Source organism: Lithobates pipiens, unplaced genomic scaffold (genome assembly GCF_037356315.1).
Source record: "Lithobates pipiens isolate NorthernLeopardFrog02 unplaced genomic scaffold, aLitPip1_a1.2 Scaffold_13, whole genome shotgun sequence".
Lineage (NCBI taxonomy): Eukaryota > Metazoa > Chordata > Amphibia > Anura > Ranidae > Lithobates > Lithobates pipiens.
In genome coordinates, this window is record NW_027507718.1 from 263,067,784 (window position 1) to 263,091,380 (window position 23,597).

Sequence of the window (23,597 nt, forward strand, 5' to 3'; positions counted from 1 at the left end):
GCGGGCGGCATAGCTTCTCCTTTTGACCAATCAGGAAACAGGTCTCAGACCCACTTCCTGGTTGGCTGGGAGGAGAATTAGTTTGACACGAGCGAATATTCATTCCCTAGTGTCATAAAACTGGGTGGGCTCAGAGCACAGTGCTCTGCTCCTCGAGCCCACCCTATTTTGAAGCCTATTAAAGCCTTTGGCCCAGATCACAGGCTTCATAAAAAAAAACACTGGAATCCGTGCATCCCGTGCCCTGCATGTGGATTAGGGGCCAGATGCATGGATAGGGGGGGGGGGGGGGCGGCGCCTGTGCGCCCCTTATGGACGGGCCCCCACTGTATAAATATGCTTTAAAGTGGTTCCAAAGGCAGAAGGGTTTTTGTCTTAAAGCATTCTCTGCATTAAAGTAAGAAACATTCTGCATGCGGTTCCCCTAGCCCCCTCCCCATGATACTTACCTGACCCTAATATCAATCCAGTGATGTGCATGAGAGCAGCAGCTCTCTTGGCTCTCTTTTTCCTCATTGGACAGGAAGGTAACAGTGGGATCCCTTTATGGACAGGGAGGCAGCAGAAGGAGCTATTGGCTCCAGTTACTGTCAATCACAGCCAGTGAGGAGGGAGTGGGGATGGGGCAGAGCCAGGCTCTGTATAACAATGGAACAAGGCTTGCTATGGGGGCAATAGACAGGGAGAGAGGTTAAAGTGACACTAAACTGGTTTAAAAAGCAAAAAAAAAAAACAACTCCTGTAAGGATGGAGTTGGGGTGTGGATTACCAGCACTATGTGTGTTTATGGATGCACATAGCCTGGCTCAGGATCCAATGGGATTACACACATAGTAGTGCCTCCTTAGCACATGGTTTGATACAGGAGGCACCCGAAGGATGAAGGAACAAACAGCATTGGCAAGGACTGCCAGAAGAGGAGGAAAGGCGACCTTTATGTATAATATAGTTGTACAGAGCAGGCAAGTATAACCCCTTTAGTATTACTTTAGCTTCTTTTGCCATCTCAAAATATCCAAATGACTTTTTTTTACCGCTGTGATCTGGCTTTCTATTTGAGGATGTCTACATTTGATTTCCATAGACTCACTGTATGTAGGAATGTAGTCACCCTCTCTTGCTCACTCTTGAGATGGACTAGGGACTTTGGGATGTGTAGTATGCATAGAGCAGTGAATGCTACCACAACTAAGATGCACTGCTCATTCCAAACATATGGAGGTGAAGGGGAGATGGTTACAAGAAGGCAGAAAAAATAATTTCATAAAAAATAGAATACAGGACTATTAAGTAGTGGATGTGTATGGATTACTTACGGAAAATAAGGATATTATTTAGTGTCACTTTAAAGTTGCAGATAATAGCCCCAGCAAAATGAGCCTATCCCTGCTGATCATGTAAAAATCACAAGTTTTATTTAGCTACAGAAACATATTGATACTATGGATGAGAATAGAGCTTTTCCATAGGCTTAATCCAGTTTGGCTTTCAGATGCTGAGTCCTGCTATATATAATCCTGAGTTACTTGTAAAATACTTTGTGAAACCCCTTTAGTAACCTGCAGAAAGCAGAATTATTTTCTCCTTGGGTTGCTGTTTAAGAATAAAGTTTGCTATGGGATAATGCCTTTTTCACATTTCTTTGTTCATCTTAAATAAAAGCCATACCCTAACTACATATAGCTTTCATTCCACCAGTACAATCCAGATCAAATCAAACTCTCAAAATGATTGGCGGACACAAATGACTTTGGAGCTGTTTATTACAGTAAGTATAGTTTGACCCCTTTATGTCTACTCTTAGAAATTTGCTTTGTGTTCTACAGAGGCAGTGCTAGTTACTCAACTGTTCAAAATGAAATCACTGATTAAGCTTTTTAAAGTGTCATTCTCCAGATGCTTTCAAGAGAAAGAAATGTGGGAAGCCTTACTGAATGAAAATACGCGTAACAAGCAAATGCTTTGGAGTTGATTTTCATGAGTGAGTGATGATAAGTTAGGGCTTTGAAATTTCTGTCTTGGAGGCCTTTAATTGCATTGAAACACTAGGGGGGTTGACAATTGACATCAAAGTTATAAAGTAAACTCTTCATTCTTTGGAAGTTCAGTAAGAGTTGGAGTATAATATTCCAAAGGTAGAAAATACTTGAACTGCAAGTTCAACATCATCCTGAATGGTGTCTCATTTGTGCGTTAATATGCTGAGGATGAACTGCTTGAGATTTTAAAGCTTTTGTTGCAGTAAGTAGGTCAGCTGTTACTGAATGCTTCTAATATAGTGAAAGTAAATACTTAAAAAGTATGCTATATAGTACATTTAGTATATATAGTACATGTTTACGACTAGTTACATTCTCTTAAATAATAAGACCTAACTCTTATTTTATGAAAAATAGATAAGGTGACAAGCACTCTCCTCACTTTTGACACTATACAGGTCCAATGGATGGATTAGGCTCAATTATCAAGGTAACACACCAGAATAAGGATAATTATTTTACAAAAGTGACATTTTTTTTCAATTCAGTCCAAAAAAAATAGAAAATTGCAGTCATGTGTTCTAAATAAAGATACTTATCCTTGTGTTACAGCGTGATGAAAGCCCTCTTATCCTTCACAGCCAAGGAAACGGCCATCTTGATCTGAAGTTGCTGCAGTTGCTGCAACACATGTGAACAGCTATGACATCAACCATTTGATGGCTTTACAGTTTGGTTGAGAGCCAACATAAACACACTAGTATCTGTAACGTTTATCATTTAAACCATTCTCTGAATGTAACTGTTTTGAGAACTGTTAAACCTGTAGGTTTAGCTCCACTTGAAATATACCCTTTTGCCAGACCAACAAAAATCTTCCTCCAAGATTAAATGTCTATTTAGTGCATTGTACACATGTATTCAACTGTGAAAGACTCCCTTGTGGAAATCCAAACATTCTGAGACTGCTGCTTGTCACCTCTATCTTGGATGTGCTTTTGGCAGCCCCAGCAGACTCAGAGCCATTTGGGATTATATAATATTGCCCTCTACTCCTTCCACCACAGCCAAATAAAAGGTAATGTAGGGAGGTGAGAAGAGGGATACAAATGCTGGGCCAGCACAGAGTGTAAGTAGACACCCCCAGAGGCGAAGAGGGTTATGAAGGGCTATGGGCAAAGGAGTTATGCTAGGAATGACTTTTCCTGGTCTAGTGAAATTTTCCTGTAAGTTCAGAGGCACATTACAAGTCAATAAAGATAAGTATTCATTTTCAAATATTTAGTTTTTTTCTGTGTTTTTAGGTCCATTTTTTTAAGTTGGTAATCTCTTTAAAGCAGGGGTCTCAAACTGAGAGCCCTCCAGCTGTTGTAAAACTACAAGGCTCATGCCTGTGCCTGTGATAGTCATGCTTGTAACTGTCAGCCTTGCAATGCCTCATGGTACTTGTAGTTTTGCAACAGCTGGAGGGCCAACAGTTTGAGACCTCTGCTTTAAAGCTTTGCAATTTGAGCCAATTGTCATGCCCCCCTTACATCACACTTTCCAAGGTTCCATGAGATAGTACACTGTCTTCAAGAGACATATCTGTGCTCCTGATCTTCTGGCCAGTGGAAATCCTCATCATGTCACAATCAAGAACAATTAAAGTTGTCAACGCCACAGTAGCCATGCTGGAGCTCCCACATTAGAGTAGAACACTACATACAAGGCTACCTACATTTATAACCATGACTTGTGTTTGAGTGTCCATTGGTGTACTACATTAATGTCAAAGTCCACTATATAGATATCTCCCTCACCTTACACTCCTTGTCCTCCTACACAATCAATACTTCCCTTTTTTAACCCAGATACTACAGAGGAAGTCACTAAACTCTTTTCTAATGCTCACCTAACCTCCTGCCCCCTGGACCCTGTTCCTTCTCAAATACTATGGTCACCCTCTGGCTCTATCCTACACTCTTTAACTCACATCTTCCCCAACCCTCTAAAACATGCATTAGTCACTCCCATACCAAAAAAGGCCTCACTGGACCCCACCAATCTTAACAACCTAAGACCCATCTCCTTACTCACTTTTGCTTCCAAATTCCTTGAATGTCTAGTCTACAACCGGCTGAGCGACCACCTCATTGAAAATAACCTTCTTGATCCCCCTCAGTCTGGATTTTGCCTGCAACAGTCCACAGAAATTGCTCTCCTAAAGCTCACAAACTACTTACTAACAGCCAAATAATAATGGTCACTATTCTGTACTGTTATTCTTGAACCTCTCCACTGCCTTTGATACAGTTGACCACCCCACATCCTCAAAAAACTGGATTTGCTTGGTCTCCATGGCTGCACTCTCCATTGGTTTCAATCTTACCTATCTCACCACACCTTCGGTGTCACCTACAACTCTACTTCCTCCTCTCCTACGCCTCTTACCGTTGTGGTCCCCCAAGTTTCTATTCTTGGACCTCTCTTATTCTTGATCTACACCTCATCCCTGGGTCAGCTGATAGCATTCCATGGCTTCCAGTACCATTTCTATGCTGATGACACTCAAATCTATCTCTCTACCCCTCAGCTCATCCCATCAGTCTCCTCACGAATCACTGATTTACTAACAGACATATCAGCCTGGATGTATTACCACTTCCTCAAACTCAATCTATCTAAAACCAAGCTCATAATATTTCCTCCCCCAGGTGCCCCTTCTCCTGACTCCTCTGTCAAGATCAACGGCACATCTATCAATCCGTCCCCACATGCCAGGGTACTAGGGGTAACCTTGGACTTTGAACTGTCCTTTCAGGCCCACATCCAATCCCTGTCCAAATCATGCTGCCTTAACCTCCGCAACATCTCCAGAATATGCCCTTTTTTAACCAATGACACCACCAAGATTCTAATTCACTCCCTGGTTATCTCTCGTCTCGGCTACTGCAACTCCCTTTTTATTGAATCACCTTTACACAGGCTATCCCCCATTCAGTCCATCATGAATGCTGCTGCAAGACTTATATACCTTACCAACTGTTCAGTGTCCTCCGCCTCTCTCTGCCAATCCCTCCACTGGCTTCCCTCTCATGCAATATATAAAATTCAAAGTACTACCAAAAACTTACCAAACCATCTACAACTCCGACCCAGCTACATCACTAGCATGATCTCAAAATATCAACCAAGCCGTTCTCTTCAGTCCTCCAAAGACCTCCTACTCTCTAGCTTCCTTGTCAACTCCTCCCATGCTCACCTCCAGGATTTCTCCAGAGCTTTTCCCATCCTTTGGAACTTCGTACCCCAATCTGTCCAACTGTCTCCTAATCTATCCATCTTTAGACGATCCCTGAAAACCCTTCTCTTTAAAGAAGCTTGGCCCGCTTCTAACTAACACATTGTTTTACTTTCTCCATCAACTCATCCCCCACATCTATTACCTTTTGGATCACTTGGCCCTCCCTCTTAGATTGTAAGTGCTAATGAGCAGTGGTGATTAAATACCACCAAAAGAAAGCTCTATCAAAATAATAAAATTTTATGGCTACTTTCACACTGAGGAGGTTTTCAGGTGCTTTAGCGCTAGAAATAGCCTCTGAAAAGCACCTGAAAACCGCCTCCCATTCATTGCAGTGTGTCTTTTCACACTGCGGCAGTGGGCTTGTGGGACGTTATGAAAAATCCTGCAAGTAGCATCTTTGGGGCAGTTTGGGAGCGCTGTAAATAGCGCTCCCAAAATGCCCTGCCAATTGCAATGAATGCGCTTGAAAGGCGATTTGAAAACACCGCAAAACTAGACTTTTTACCATTCTTTAAAAAAAGTCCCGCTAGCGACCAAAAAGTGCCGCTAAAACAGCACTAAAGCGCAGCAAAAACAAGCCGGCATTGCCAGTGTGAAGGGGTCAGTTTTGGTACAGTGTTTCATGACCGCGCAATTGCCATTCAAAATGCACTGAAAGGCAATCACCTGGAAATGGATGGATACTAGACCACCAACCATAATGGATTGGTTAAGAATGGTAAATAACACAATAATAAGAGAAAAAAATGGCCTATATAATGAGGGGAAGTAATAGCAGATTTGAAAAGGTTTGGAAATTATGGATAGAAACCACAGGATTGGTGTTTGAGGCAGTGAATTCCTGGAAAGGTTACTTTGAAAATGTAATAATCCTCAATGAAATGGGAAATGGGGGGCTGGGAAGAATATGTATTTTTTTGTACTGTTTTTATGTATGGATAATACTTTTGTACTTATGGAAAAAAATATGAAAATAAAAGTTGAATTAAAAAAAGTGCACTGAAAGCAGAAAATTTTCCTGGGCAGGAAGGGGGTAAAGGTGCCCAGTGTATACAGTAAAAATTTAATAATCATACTGTAAATGGGTATGGGCAACCCGTGACAACTGAAGCTATTTAAACGTTTTTTTTTCACTAAGCCATTATTTGATTGGCCAATATGGGCTACTGGCTATGGGCTATTGGCCAATAATGCATTTTATATCACTAAACTCTGCCTTGCCTATTAAATAAAACCATTGGTATTTTCTGGACTTCTGAGACAGTATTATGTATAGTGTCCCAGGAAATCATTAGGTTTCCTGTATTTTTGCAGGATTCCTTTGGCTGTTCTAGTTTCCCTACAGAATTAAAACCACACCAATAAGCTGTCATTCTTCCAAATTGACCATTATATGTGTAAGGCCATGGAAGCGCGTAAGCTCCTTTGGTGGGGGGGTAACACTATAAAGAGCTATGGAAAGGGGTGTCATACAAATGAGTAATAAATATTCAAAACTGAATGTCATACATACACGCATACATTCAAACAGTTGTCTTGCCTTTAATAGTGATGTGTGTCTGATAGCATCTGCCCAATAATGATTAGTTCTAAACTGAGACGTACTAAACAGGCTGTTGGGAAGAATAGGCTTTGTGCTAAAATTGGACAATTAGGGCAGTAGTATTCCTTTACATTCGATTCTAAATCAGTAAAGGTAGAATTAGCAAAATGGTCTCGTCATTCCTATGGGAGATAAAGACTTGCCTTCCTTGTCTAAAATATATTGATTGAAAAGGACAGTGGCAGTAGCTAGGATAGTTTTTTAGTGGCAGAGCAGTTAATGATTTAGTGATTAATTCAAGGAAAAATCTAGCCTTTCTTTCTGTATTGGTTTGCAATGTGAACAGCACCACATTTGACCTTGTCAAATTAGCAGAAGCCCAAAGTCTATGGAAGCAGCTGCCTGCTAAATATTGATGACTGCTGTCTGGGAGGGCAGTGTAAAGTACACACACACAAATGCATAAAGCTAGATGGTTGCAATGTCTGAATAGAGGCAAGTATATCTCACTTGAAAATACAGAACTAGCTAGAACCATACATCCCAAAAACCGTTGAAGTCTACAATGTATGTGAAAGATTCCTAGCCATTAAGCTTTATATTGTTATACACCAAGGGTTTCCATATATTGGCCAAATCCAGATTGCAACAACAAAGAAAACCAAAACATGTAATAAACATATGACTTCACAGAACAAAACTATTTTATTTTCCTTTATGAAGATAGTTATAAGCCAAGTACAACGAAAAGTTCAATTCTAGGATGTATGTCCTTTTTCCTAAAGACTGGGTTAAGTTGTTTTTATTGCATATGCGCAAGTCAAGGTGAAAAGTAAATAGATTTCAAAACGTGCAGCTGTTTTTTTTGGGTGCAAATTTCCATTTAGTTTGTGGCTTCATAAATAGCATTTTACTGCTGCTGGAGGAACAGAAGTTGAGGAACTGCTCAAAACACGGCAATTCCAGCTGTAACTAATCCAGGATAGAAAAAGTAACCCATTATCTAATTGGCAGTTATCAAAACACATCTTTTTTTCTAGGTTTTATGCCACTTACAGTTTTGCATTGTCTACCAGCCTTTTCAGTGTTGCAGTACAAAGGAAAAAGATGATTGTTAGCAGTGCAGTTATTAACACTGAAAAAACACAATGGCAACATTTTCCAGATCAGTACAGAAATAACTTCTGATTAGATGGTAAGATGTTACTGCACTTTGCACATCTCCGGGAGGGATGGTTCTGGGAGAGATGAACGTCGACTTTGACTTGAACTGTTTCATTTCAGATAAGTAGGTTATGTTTTGTCCCCCCCTTCATATTTTTTCTGTGCAGCGATGATATGCTTTTTCATTTAATTGTTTACATTTTTAAGATGGCCGCGGGTTGTTTTCATCCATGTATATGGTTTTTTATATATATATATATATATATATATATATATATATATATATATATATATATACATATGAAAATTGTCTTTTATAAATTATTTTATGAATTTCTGTATATAAAAATGATTTACGATTCGTAATGATTATTTTTTTTTTATTAATTTAATAGGATTGTACTTATTATGTATTGATCTTAATGCATGATATGTATTATCCAGCCTATAGGTGTCCCCATATCGTTTTGGTGCCTGTGCATGGTGTATAGATGTTTCCGCTTCTTGGACTTCCGGTCGCGGTATCTTTTACACTGCTGACACCTCACGTGGACCTTAGGATGCTATATAGGTAATGTCGGGTGACGTAGTAGCTCCAGCCACTGCTGACAAAGTCCGTTCTGGACGTAACGTACGTACAGGGGGAGGAACCGCCACTGAGCGTGGTCGTCACCCGCGTACCATCTAAAGCTAGTCCATTTATTTATTTTTTATGCCGCTGTTTTTAAATACTTTATGCTATTGAGTCATGTATTCAGCACTTTACTCTCACAGTTATCTGCATATCTGTTACTATTTTTTGTAATAAAAACGGTCTGTACAGTCTACACTGAGATCGCTCCCTCCTTTTTTTGTATGGCTGATTCCTGAATACTATTTAAACTGGATTGGAACGTTATCTTCACCCATGTGTGGGAACATGCCTTTCTGACCATTTGCTCATTCAGTGGTCCTACGTATTTGGTAAAAGCACCTTATCGGTATGGTGGAGGATCTATCACTGATATGATATAATACAAGAGTGTGGTGTGCACCGGGTATTTACCTACAGTATTATCCAGCTTTTTACCAGCATATGAACTGTATGAACTGTACTTATTGTGCGACACCTTTTTTGCTTGTTTTGCACAGGGTGTTTATCTACAGTGTTATCCAGCATTTTATCAGCTTATGAACTTTATGAATTGCATTTACTGTGCTGCACCTTTCTGTTTGTTTTACTTTGCACATTTCCACTGGTTTCTATATTAAGTGACAAAATGGGGTTGATTTACTAAAACTGAAGAGTGCAAAATCTGGTGCAGCTCTGCATGTAAACCAATCAGTTTCCAGTTTATTTTTCAAAGCTCATTTGAACAAGCTGACGTTAGAAGCTGATTTGTTTCTATGCAGAGCTGCACCCGATTTTGCACTCTCCAGTTTTACTAAATCAACCTCAATGATTCTGCTCTTGTCTGTGGTTTTATCTACCGGAAACCCAATTGGACATTGCTAATAAATCTGTTGGCTCACCTTACCTTGTTAACCACTTCACACAAATCGCCTTAACCGTATGTCGGTACTCTGATGCAAAATACCAGGGTTATGGCAGCAGCTGCCATAACCCTGGTACTTTCAGGAACAGCGCGTGTTTCTCTTTAAGATAAAAGTGGTTTCCGTGATGGATTCGCCCCGAGATCACTTTTATCGGTGGCGGGAGAGGTGCTCGCCGCTCTCCGGTCATCTCCGCCGCTTACCAGAGATTGCGTCCTCTCCTGTGGATGCTCTGGCTCCATTGCATGAGAGGGCAGAATTAATGTAAATGAGAAATGTACTTTTTTTTTTCTTTCTTTTTATTGTATATTAGTGTAAATATATGATCTGAGGTATTTTCTTTTTCTATTACAAGGGATAGTTACAGTCCTTGTAATAGGAATAAAAGTGACCCAAGTTTTTTTTTTTTTTTTTAAACTGTGTCAAAATAAAAAAGTAAAATTAAAATAAATAAGATTTTTTTTTTTTTAAAGTCCCCCAACCCGACAAGCTCGCATGCAGAAGCTCACACATTCGTGAGTAGCACGATCATTAGAGTGAGAGCAATATTTCTAGAACACCTCTGTAACTCAAAACTGCTAACCTGTAGAAATGTTTAAACATCGCCTATGGAGATTTTTAAGGGTAAAAGTTTGTCGTCATTCCACGAGCGGGCGCAGTTTTGAAGCTGACATGTTGGGTTTCAATTTACATTTTTAATAAGAAAAGTGCGCTTGTCAGACTGTTGTGTGAAAATATGGTGTGACAGAAAGTATTGCAACGGCCGCCATTTTATTATCTAGGGTGTTAGAAAAAACATATATAATGTTTGGGGGTTCTGAGTAATTTTCTAGCAAAAAAAAAATATTTTAACTTGTAAACAAATGTAAAAAAGTGGCTCAGGGCTGAAGTGGTTAAACTGTCCCTGGACTATAAACCAGACACCTCAAAAGAAACCAGTAGTCCTATTATACAGACATTAACCACGACTGCCACCATAAATATTTGGCCCAGCTCCTTTCATCTCTTGCCCCCACCCCCAGCCACATCTCATGGACTGTAAAATGTGATGGGTGGCCTCATTGGCCCACAGAAAAATATGGGAGGCTAAAGCATATGGGTTAAATATTAATCACAGATGTTCTGGTTGATATTTAATCCAACAGAGTGCCTGAGTTTTGTGAAAACATGAGTGTTATGAAGAAAAATCAAGTAGGCATTTGGAGGTGACAACTCTATGGACTTGAGGACACCTGACAATGTAGGGGGAAACCACATGTTTAAAGTTAAAAAAATGGGCACAACAGCAGTTGCATTGTAGGGGTACACCTAGTAATTTAGTTTTTTTTCTCATTGGCCCATACCGACATTCCATATTAAACATGTGTTCCTTGATGAATCCAGGAAAGTGTGTATACCACTTAAGTTTTTTTTTTTTTTTTTTTAAAGGCTAAGTCTACCTTTTGCATCATGCTTCATATTACACCTCTATTTAGGGTGTAACATGAAACATGGTTTCATGCCTCTTCCCTCAAACCCACATCACATTCCCCATACCTAAATGAGGGCTGCATACTACTGGACAATCCAGTATTTTGTTTAATTTAGCGTGGATGTACATTGAGCCACCTGCACAGCTGTGTCATCATGATCTGGGAGCGATGAAAGGAAGTTTCGTCAAGTCCCACCTGCCACCGCACCAGAGGGCATTAGCAGAGAACAGCGGGGATCCCTCCTCCTTTTTCCTGCTCTGTAGTTCTGCAGGACTTCCTCCAGCCAGGTCTATACCTCTGTATCCCTTAAAAAGGTTGGGGAATACATTTCAATAACCTGTGCATTGCACCCACAATGCACTTAATGTGGGTGCAACACATGGATCATGTTGTTGCATTTACTCCTTTTTTTGCAAAAGGTTGGCTTAGTCTTTAACATAAACCCTGTTCCATCCTGTTTCCTGAAAAAATGTAATTCAGCTATGTGTTAAAATGCATTTGAAGTGGTCATTTATGTTTACAGTAAAAGTGAAGGAAGTATTTTTTGACTGTAATAATAGGTGAAGTAACAGGTCTGTGAGTTATTTTAAACTTGAGCTCTGCAGTAGAACACTGCACTCTTTATGAAGTAATAACCAAAGGTCATTTTCCTTTTCCTCTTTAGATTGTCAAAAGACATTACATCCATCATTTTTCCATTATATAATGGAATAAAGCCATGTGTAATGTGTAATAACAAGAAACATATTTATCCTTTGTATTTACGTTCAGCAGAAAGTAGCTGTAATAAGTTCCAACATTTTCAGAAAGTATGTTTTGTCTGTGCTTAACATCCTTGCTGAATACTGCTTCAACTAGACTTACAGTATAACTGACAATAATTGTGTTAACCTTTACTAAGCTGACAAATAAGAACAACTATAACAATTTTCCCTTTGTTCCTATATTTATGTTTATTACATAATGGCTAATTTATTATCTTTGTGCAAAAAGCAATATGTGCAGTCATTCATAACATCCAATAAGATTTCATGTGTCAGGGTAATTCAGCTAGATTGCTCGAAGCCAGCATCTGATTGCTTGCTATGGGTTACAAAACGTAATTGCTGTTTCCACACATTATTAAATAAAGCTCATAGGGCCTAATCTAAAAAAATAGATAATAGAAAAAAATTAAGTACAGTCCAAGTCATCAATCAGAATCCAGTACCAATATCCCACTGCAGGGGTTATACTGAATTAAGTGATCCAGCACCAATTGTTCTTTATTAGCAGCAGAAACTAAGATAAACAATTAAACAAATCCATCTTTCTGATAAGCATGGAAGTGAAGATTATCTGGGTTTTGGCGGGTTAGTCACTTCTTCCATTTATTTTCATCTATACTGCAAATAGAGAAGGGATGATCAAATGTGCCAGCCATCTAAAAACATATTACAGTCCAGTTTGTCCAGTTTGGTTCATTTAACTCTATTATTAACCAAGAGATGAATACCTCAGGTGCATCAGATACATATGAACACAGCAAACTAAAGTTGGTCAAAGACATAAAGGAAGTCTGTCATGACTTTATTCATCGAAAACCTGCAACCACTCAACTGGTAGGTTGCATCTGAGTCATGAGGCAGAGAGAACTTACTGAGTTTCACTAACTGACATGATTACCCTAGAACTAGAATGCAATTGGAGGATCTGAGAATGTTTTTTTCCATTAGATGTACTGTAGTTGAAGACAGCCAGACAACTAATTCAGAGAAAGGTCAGCAATGAAAGCTCATGTATTTCTCAGCAAATGGTTTTTAATCAAAAGCTATGCTGGGTCTTCATTCTTCTTCATTCTATCTTTATGCTGACTTGCAAACATGCCTAAGACACCATCATAAAAAGGACCTATACCTAGGCCCTGTGGAGTGCCTAGGAGGAGGTGTCCAGCACCAAGTATTGCCATTCAGAGGGTGCTCATGGCCCGTTCTCTAAATTTTCTCACTATGATGACTGGTTAGAAACACAAAGCTGCACAGGCGTAGCAGCACTGAATAGCATTTTGGGTGGACAGGCAGAGCGATATGTGCAGTGACATTATTATCCTCTTCCTGCATGTGACCATGCACTCTAACCTGTTCTCCCTTCACCCGGAGTCCGTGTAGCAGCAACAGCCTGCGACCTGCCTAGACCTATTCCACATCCAAGCATAATCATTGTGCTATACCACACAACTAAGTTCATGAGCTGTTTAGCACCCATGGCCCAACAAACTGCCAAACTCAGAGGGAGAAAAGGAATTTGCCTCACAGTGTCTCATGAAGTGACCCATCAACTACATTCTGCCAGCCAGTTCCCATAAAAATGTCCAATTGTGACCTTACATATTGTAGGGCAATGCCAGGGGGAGAGCCTGAAGAGAAGCTGAACAACTAAAAAGAGTGGCATTCTTCCAAAAGGAGGAAGAGGAGAGCTTGGGGAGGAAACCAAGTCTGGTGGAGATTAACACAGTGTATGTGTGTGTTTGTGTGTGTGTTACACAGTCTGGGTCTTTTATTTTATGTTATCTTTGGGAAGGAGGAGGGACAAAATGTATTAACCGTCCCAAGTGTCAGTTAGTCTAGGTACGTCACTGCCTATGCCCAGGGTTTTGGTCAAGTGATCAACACAGAAGCAGCATATTTTTTAGGATAGGTAATTATTTTGTTTCTTATATTACTCATCTATCTGACTCTTCAATATCTTTAACAAGTTTAAACTAACATTAAAACATATTTAAAGTATGGTTTCAACATGCAAGCATATCAATATCCTAGGGAAGCTATGTGTTATTGACTTGGAGTCCAACCTTTCCAACTGCCTTTTCCACCAGACCTTGGAGCAGCATGTATAAATGTTCTGTCATCACTTGATCTTGATAATTTTGGCATGGTTAAACAATATTGATCATCAATAGATATAAAAGAACACACATTTTAGATGTTTTTCTGCCATAACTCTGTAGAGTGTTCTTAGCTGTCTGCACAACCAAGCCAGCACTACTACAAAATCGGACATTCAAAGTGGAATTCATTCTCACTTGACTCTTTTTCTTTTTTTCTTTTGTTTCATTGAGGAAGAGAAGGGCAAATAACTCACATTTCCCCTTGATGAAACAAAACAGCCTCCACTTTACCAAAGGCTTATAAAATTAAACACTGCCTCAGCATAAGTAATTAGGGTGTTTCAGCTAAAAAAAAAAAAAAAAAATGGAACACAGGCAGCTGCCTTAAAACAAAAAAACATCTCATAAATAAACCTTAATGCAGTATTCGTAGATTAAACTCAATTTAGGTATATAAATATTTCTTCTCCACTTATTTATATATTTAAAAGAGCTTGTAATAACATGTGGTATCTTTGAAACCTAGCTAGCTACCACATCTGGGGCTGATTAAAGCACCTCAAAGTCTCCACCAAACGTTTTTTTTTTAAGTGACTTTTCTGTGTACTAAATCTAGTGTCAAATTGTCACGTTAACTATAGAGAGCATAATTGTTGCATTACATAAATGTTGTCAGTGCACTTATGCAAAAATCTGACAGTGTAGGGACTAAAAATAATCCAGTACTTTAGCTTTTGTTGCAAGGCAACTACCACTGCTGTTTATGATGCAGAGCTTATGACTCATAAAGATACACCTTACCCAAATACCCCTTGATACTAAACCTCCTTATAACCCCAACATGAACCCGCGAACTAAGCTTACTTATAACAATAACCCTTCAAATAACCTTCCTTATAATCCTAACACTACCCTCCCTGTAACCCAACTCTTATCCTCCAATACCCTTCCATATAACCCTAACACAAACCTTTACACTAACCTTGCAATTAACTTTAACCCTTCTAATAACCTTCCCCAATAACCCTAACACTACCCTCCCTGTAACCCAACACTAATCCTCAAGCTACGCTTCTCTGTAAGCCTAACACGGACCTTTACACTAACCTTCACTATAACACTAACCGTCCCAATAACCTTCCCTATAATCTTACCACTACCATCGATGTAACCCAACACTAAAACACAAACTAATGCTCCCTTGTAACCACAACATGAACAGCTACACTAAACTTCCCTCTAAGCCCTTGTACACACGGTCGGACATTCCGATGGAAAATGTCTGATTGGACCGTGTTGTCAGATAATCCGACCGTGTGTGGGCTCCATCGGACTGTTTCCGTCGGAATATCCGACCGACAAGCAAATACTACCTATTACTGCCCTTGCTACACTCAGTAGATGGTGTGCATGATGGGCAAAAGAGGGATAACCCCAGATCTTGATTATTCATTTCTAAACACTTGGTTTCCCCTATAAAAAAAACAAAAAAACTTTATTCTAGCCACAGACAAGCCAATATCTCAACCATATTGTATAATATTCATCATCTTAACCACTTCAGCCCCGGAAGGATTTACCCCCTTCCTGACCAGAGCATTTTTTTGCGATATGGCATTGCATCACTTTAGCTGACAATTGCGTGGTCATGCAATGTTGTAACCAAACAAAATTGCCATACTTTTTTTTCCCACAAATAGAGCTTTCTTTTGGTGCTATTTGATCACCTCTGAGTTTTTTTTTTTTGCGCTATAAACAAAAAAAGCCTGACAATTTTGAAAGAAAAAGCAATATTGTTTACATTTTGCTATGATAAATATTCCCCAAAAATATATAAAAAAACAAGTTTCTTGTTTTTCTTTCTCAGTCCCCGACTCTCTGGTCTTCTCCACCAGAGGGCTGGGCTGTTGGGGGGGGGGGGGGGGGGGGAGGGTGGGAGCGGTTTTTTAGGCATTCAACGGCTCGCTGAAAGGCTGGGATGGGTTACAGTCCAGGCATGTGAGCATATCCTGGCCATATGGTCACAATATTTTCCGAGCCTGGCCCGGCTCTGTGACGTCAGCCAACAGCGGGCTTCAGCCTACTGTCTGCTGAAAACAGGTCACAGGATTGCAGAACGAACTGCACTCCTGTAATGCACAGGAGAAGTACAGCCAATTGAGCTTTGGCTGCACTTCTCTTTTAAAGCTTATCTAAACTCAAAAATATAAGTATAATATACTGCAGCTTTCCAGTCCTTAGAAGTGGCAATTGCGTTTGATTTTACATTTTTCAGCCTAAGAAAAATGTTAGCAATTACAGAAAATACCTGTTGATCTTTCCAGTAATGAATATCCTTGCCCACCAATCCACCATGTAATAAAAATAAACAAAGGCAGAATTATTTTGAAGTCCAGCTTTTGTGACAATGATCCTTCCATAGATACAGTGGGGAAATTATTGAAGACACGAAGGGACAGAAAGTGTATTATTCTGGATTATCAGATCAAAATAAAGGAAAAACGCCTCAAAAGAGAAGTACAACCAAATCTTTTTGGCCATACTTCACTTCTGGGTCAGAGAAACGCACTTATTTTTGCGCTAATGTGACCCAGAATCAGATGACAGTGGGCTTAAGCCATTTATTGGGATCCACCCATCTGTCTGATTGACAGCTGACTCCAGGTCTCAGGGTGCTGCTGTGCCTATCCCCTCCCCAACCCTACACTTCAGTGAGCTCTGGAGGGGCAGAATAGAGAGCAATGCCTGACAGTCACCACTCTCCGATTAGAACTGATCGAGAATTGAGAGATCAGCCATCATGTGATCACTCGGTTCTCTGGCTTAGAGCCAACATGGGACAGACCGATGTTGTAGCAAGGAGTATGTATGTTTGTTTTTATGTACCCCATACATCACCTTTACAAAGTAAACTAATGCAGCTTCTACCTCTAAGGACTGGCAATATTATTACATTTTAGGTTCTTTGTTTAGATACACTTTAATGAGAAAAAACTGCCCGTGGACACGCCCAGTGTGTTAAATGGTGTGAAACCTGTATCAGGGGATGATGTATCAAGTCCTACAGCTTGACAGTGCAATACAGTATATAAGCACTAATACATTTAATGAGACAGTTAAAGTGATATCATAGTCATTAATTCCTCACTCTACTGTACAAAAGCAGAATTGTTGTTATATAAAACCTGGCCACATCCTACATCTATGCTAAATATGTTGATGATTCTAAAACTGGCATAGTCAGCTATTCCGGATAGCAGAAGCAAGGCTAGCAAATACTCATTAGAATGCCACAAATCCTTTGAAGCGGACTTATTTGCACTACATAGATTGCTGGTTCTGTCAGTAACTTGTTTGACAAATCCCCTCATATGCCACGTACACACAATCGGAATTCTCATCCCAAAAAAGCTATGATGGTTTTTCCGACGGAATTCCACTCAAACTTGGCTTGCATACACGTTCACACAAAAGTTCGCTGAACTTTCGACCGTCAAGAACGCAGTGACGTACAACACTATGACGAGCCGAAAAATGAAGTTCAATGCTTCTGAGCATGCGTCAAAATGTTTCCGAGCATGCATAGGAATTTTGCACGTTGGAATTGCTACAGACGATTAGAATTTCCGATCTAAACTTTTTCCATCGGAAAAATTGAGAACATGCTTTCAAACTTTTGCTGGCGGAAATTCAGCCAGCAATATTCCGATGGAGCATACACACGGTCGCATTTTCTGTCGAAAAGCTTTCATCCGTCTTTTGCTAGCCGAATTTCCAATCGTGTGTATGTGGCAATAGTCTTTTTATCCCCAACTTGGGTGGTTTTTCTTTTAGAAGAACACATAGTAAATGGATCAATGGTTTTTATAAAGAGAAGAGACAACAAAAGCAATCCTAATTGGCTGCAGAGATTTTCAGTGATGCTGTTAACCAATATGCTTCCAGACTTTTACTCCAATGCTGCAGTCTATTATAACACCAGCAAAATTAGAACCCTAATCAGAGCGCCTTACAACCATTGCCATGTTTTCAAGAAATCCTCTAGGGCAACAATTCAATTATTATGAGCACCTCCCCCATTAACTGTGCACAGAACCAGTAGCTTCTAAAAAGCAAACTCTGGAACTCACAGAGGAGAGAACAGATGTACAGAACTGCCATTAAACATATCACTTCGTCTGTCGTCAAGTGCAGTACAGGCAGAAACAAGCTGAACACGCAACCCTAGTGGGAAAAAAGGAGGGAAATTAGATTTTCTGTGGTAATCTGTTTACATCTAGCAGTTGGGGATTAGTCCGATTAAAATCAGGGAATTTAGGCCTATTAGATATGCTAAACGATGCCCGTCAGCTTATTGGGTTAAATTCCTGTAATAAGTAGGAGAACGGGGAGAATTATGATCTGATTGAATTGTCAGACCTGTTTCTTCACACGTTAAATTTGCATTACCACAGTGAGAGTGCATATCAATTACTCTAAATGAGACAAAATAAGAAGGAGCAGTAAAACTGTGATGGCATTAAAGAGCACAAGGAGACACTGTCCCCTTAGTTCAAGGTGGTACACAATAGACACGCAGAAAGATAAAGTTTATTGTTATAAGAGAAAATTACCACTGACAGTTTATTTAAACTTGGCCAGGGCAAAATATTTTACCCTCCGTTGTAACTCACAGTTTATTGTTAGACTAATACAACAGTCGCATGATGGTAAATACAAACGAGATGACATGGTTTAGAAGAGTCAGTCTTTATTTAAAATGTTTTAGTATTTTTTTCCTGCCACCCTGGTTTTGTATATTTTTTTGTATATTAACCTCTAGTAAATTTTAAATAGTGGACCCTAAAGTGGTGTTTGCCATGATGAACTGGTGTTTGCACTAGATTTGTCCCCATGTGTACTTCTAATCAGAAGCCCTAATGAAATCTCTGAGCCTTCACTCAAAATGTGAAAAAAAGGCTCCTCTGGTCTCTCATAAATCATTGTAGGGAATGTCAATAATTTCAATGCTGGCCTCCTTCTGAAGTGTTGGAAGCTTGTCTGCTATGATGAACCACTAACTCTAACCACTAATACATGATCCTCAACAAATATATATAGAAAAGTTTGGGAAAAGTTCTGAAAATAGGTCGTAACTCATATTATTGACGCAAGAGGGGAAGAAAGCAGTTGGATAAGCAACCATATAAAAACCTGTGGTAGTAGAATTCATAAAGTGTATGTAAAGTGTATGTTTTTCCTTTTTGGATTTGGATAGATTTTTGAGGGGTTATAGCCTCTGTTTTTATTGCTGTCTTACAGAGTTACATGGTTAGTCAGGTTGAAAAAAGACAAGTCCATCTAGTTCAACCATAAAAAAAATCATTAAAAAAAATCATACAATCCCATATACCCAATCCTATACCCACAGTTGATCCAGAGGAAGGAGGAAAAAGAACCCTGTCTGTTTTTCCACTGTGGTGAATCTTCCCTTTAATTGTCCTGGTGAGTATTTCAGGACTGAAATTGAGAGAAAATCTAAAATTCTGAGTTGTCACTGGCACAGGAAAGGTGGAAAAGTTTTCCAGTGGGGACACTTGCTCTGCTGCCATTTATCTTAATATGTAGAAAGCTCCTCTCATTTCCTGTTTTGACACAAGAAAATTGACAGGAGCTTTAAACCTTTTCTACCAAAACAAAAAAGAAGTACAGGCCACAGTACTATTTTCTGAGCACACACTACTTTCTGAGTGCATCCCGCAGTGATAGAAGGAGGTTGCAATTATAAAATCATGTGATAAAAATCTTTAGTCCCACACAGATTTTATGACTGTTTACAATGGATAATGTGAAACTCATTATAAAATTACTTTGATTTGACTTTTTGATTTCAGAAGGGTTGTAATGTTTGCTGAACAGAATTAAAGACCAACTCCAGGCGACTAAAAATGATTTCTTGAAGTTGGGTTGTGCTCGCAATGCGTTAATTGCTCGTATAGATCTAGGGCATGGGTCTTCAAACTTTGGCCCTCCAGTTGTTCAGGAACTTCAATTCCCATCATGCCTAGTCATGTCTGTGAATGTCATAGTTTTACAATGCCTCATGGGACGTGTAGTTTCACAACAGCTGGAGGGCCGTAGTTTGAGGATCCCTGATCTAGGGGAACAGATAAAGATTTACTTCCCTGGTTCTCTGCTCCTCAATGCTACCAGACCAATCCGCGCAGCATCTTCTCCCCCACGTTCCAGCAGTCTAAGGTCCTGACATCATCAAGACTAATTAGAAGAAGGAGGATCTGGATAGCCGCAGTCCAATATAAATGCCTTTATTGTATAAAATAACAAAATTTCAAACCACAGCAGGGTACAGGATAGAATAGCTAATGCGTTTCACGCTCTCAATAGTGCTTAGTCATAGCTAAGTCATAGTTGGTAGCTATGACTAAGCACTATTGAGAGTGTGAAATGCATTAGTTAATCTATCCTGTATCGTACTGTGGATTGAACTTTTGTTATTTTATACAATAAAGGCGTTTATATTGGAGTGCGGCTGTCCAGAGCCTCCTTCTTTTAGTTGCTATATGCTTAGCCTGCACCTGCTGCTTCCACCTTGAAGAGAATGCCATTTTCAACACACCCACCTGGAGCGGTGAACCCTTCTCCCCCATCTTCAAGACCAATATAGAGTCCTTAGCCTTGGAACAATTCACTGCCAGAGTGTGGGGAAGCACCATCTGCCAGGGAGCAGAGGATCGGGTATGTAAAACTGTTTCTCCTCCCCCCTTGACAAAACAAACAATTAACCTTCGTAGTGTGGGTGCAGGCCCACTGCAATGGATGATTTAAATTTTACCTGTAGTGGAGCTTTAGGCTAACGTTATAATTTGAAATGTCCACACACTTCCTTCCAGTGGACCTGAAAGGTCTGTAATTACCATATTTGTATCTAAGTGTTTTCCAGAAGAGTTTTACATTCTACAACATAACACAGTTTATTTGCACCATGCCGGACATCTGTATGCTAATTGCTGTTCTCAGAAATCATGGGGGTAATGGGAGTTGGGAATCAATTTGCAGATATACCGAATGTTCTCCTCAAATCTAATTGGAAAGGTTAAGCAATGTGCCTTATGTTTAATTATTAATTAATTGAGAAGTGGTAGCATATGGTGGTCAGATGTGTTTGTTTGTTTTTTTTCAAACCATTATTTCTATAGAGGCCAAATGATTTAGTGCTAGATATGCACTTTCAAACCGAATTTAAACAATGTACACTTCGAAACAGGTTTAGATACTATTCCAATGCACTACTCCTGACCTGGAATAAAACAAGCTTTGAAGACACAGATTAAATCAATCTTTTTTTTTTTGTTTAGACATTACCTGCAATGCCTTTCTACCAGCAATTAAGTGGATCAAATTGATGATAACTTTTGACTGTAGTGAGGAAAAAAAATTGAAGTAGCAGGATGGAAATTTATTCTCAAATGATTGAAATTCTACTAATAAATGCAATTCTCATTTAGGAAATTACACTCATTTCAAAACTGAATGTTAAAGGGGTTGTAAAGGCAGAAGTTGGCGGCATCGTGTGGCCGCGGTGAGGCACTAATTAATTTTTGGCACAAGATCATCGGACACCACTAGTATGGTGACTGTTTTCTCTGACAGCCCTAGACACTTAGATGGCAATGAGCATTATGCCCAACACTTCCAGGTATTGCTTTTTAGCACACTTTTTTTGTGGTTTTTGTTTTCAACATTCCCTTGCTTTGTTTTTGTTGTTTACCCAGTTTATATCTATATTCTATTAACTATCCTATTCATCTTCACACGATGGAGTTCACCATTGTTGGAGCATTTCCATTGCTCTTAACATGTTTTCACCATCTTACATCCCCTAAACTTGTGCCGCACTTTTGTTTAAGTCCACTCACCTCACATCCCAGTCACTCTAGACACCCCATTCCATCACACTTACACTCACATATTTAAGTATTCATCGTAGGGTGATGATCACTTTTGGTTTATATTTATGGTACACAGCCTCATCGCGATACCGCACGCTCTGTCTGCCTCAGCTCCCGTATCGGTTGACACTCCCGGCTACCTCCGTTGTCCGTGGCTGCGCCTCTTGCCATTTCATGACCCGTGAGTATGGGTACTCGTTCTGGATACATTGTTTCTGTTCCCTCCATTTTTTTCTCATTTATTATACAAACCTGACTAACTGTCGGCACACCATTCCTTGTCCCACAGATATTCATCACATTATCAGCTCCTGATGAGTGGCAATATAGCCACGAAACGCGTAGAGCTTCAAATACTACGAATTACATTTAAACATGCAGTTTTACTAGACTCTGGAATGTTTTTACTTAATTCTATTGATTTTTACTGTGTGCAATATGCCTATATATAAGGCCAATGCTTTTGATGTACGAACTGTGGGATTGATGTTTTTGATGTACAATACTTCAATATATTTACTATTTATGATGGATCATGGATCATACAATGTGTATCTTTGTGCCCTATGCTATACATTTAATATATAAGTTAATAAAGTTATATTATTGATTTTTGTTGCTCTTCTGTTTTTTGCTTCCAAAATCGCATGCTTTGTCAAAGTCCCAACCTTTTCTTTTTACCGTAAAGGCAGAAGTTTTTTTTTATCTTAATGCATTCTATGCATTATGATAAAAAGCCTTCTATGTGCAGCAGCCCCCCTAACACCTGAGGTCCCTCTCTGTCCATTGATGTCCACGAGTGTCTCAGCAGTCCAAAATTCTCCCTCCCTGATTGGCTGAGACACAGCAGATGCCTCATTGGTTGCTGTCAATCAAAGACAGCTAGCCAATCCAAAGCAATAGGGGGCGGAACCGGGTCTGGGCCCCATGTCTGATTGGACACAGAGAGCTGTTACTCAGCTCTGATGCCCCCATAGCAATTTGCCAGGATCCAGGATCATAGAAGGGGGACCCAAGAAGAGGATTCAGGCTGCTCTGTGCAAATCCACTGCAACAGAGCAGGTAAGTATAACATGTTTGTTATTTGTATTGGAAAAAAAAAGTCTTTTCAATCACTTTAACAGCAAAAATGTACTTTTTAACAATGTTTGTCATGTGTCTGATGTCTCCCATTACACTCGAAGGAAGACAGAGCCTTCTCCAGCTATGCCCAAAAACTCTGGAATTCATTCCAAAGAACGTCACAGAATCATCTAATCAAATCTAAAAACGTTTTTCTTTAGACAAGCTTTCTTTGTTTTATCCTGTGTATTTCTTGTGTTTTCTTTGTAAAACGCTTTGAGAAGGTTTTTTTTACCACCGCATATATATTGCGACATGGTGGCTCTATTGTGGGAAACAACATACCTGTACATTGTTTCATGCACTAGATACTGTGGGTGCTCGCACGGATGGCACGGTAGCCAATCCGTGGGTCCAGCCGACCCGATGTCTGCTAGCCACCCACGATCAGTTCACATAGAGTCAGAACGGGGATCTGCCTATGTAAAGAAGGCAAATCCCTATTTTTAGTAAACTAAAATCTTCTGTTCCTAGTAATCAGGAACAGCGATCTCTGTGTTCTTCCTATCAGTCCACCCCCCACACAGTTAGAAAACACTAGCAGGGGACACAGTTAATCCTTTAATTGCCCCTGATGTTAACCCCTCCTCTGCCAGTGTCATTTGTACAGTGATAGGTGCATTTTCTTTTAGGTTTGATCGCTGTATTGGTGTCATTGGTCCTCAAAAAGTGTCACTTAA

General features: G+C 39.7%; 1 protein-coding gene and 1 long non-coding RNA gene across 5 annotated transcripts in view; one reads left to right on the top strand and one right to left on the bottom strand.

Moving 5' to 3' along the window:
* UNC5C (unc-5 netrin receptor C) overlaps positions 1-23,597 on the bottom strand; it is a 517,444-nt gene that overhangs the window by 398,395 nt on the left and 95,452 nt on the right. The window lies entirely within an intron of this gene.
* On the top strand, positions 21,594-22,406 carry LOC143976100 (uncharacterized). Its single transcript, XR_013272507.1, has 2 exons — positions 21,594-21,976; positions 22,085-22,406. It is a non-coding gene; the product is annotated as an uncharacterized LOC143976100 (long non-coding RNA).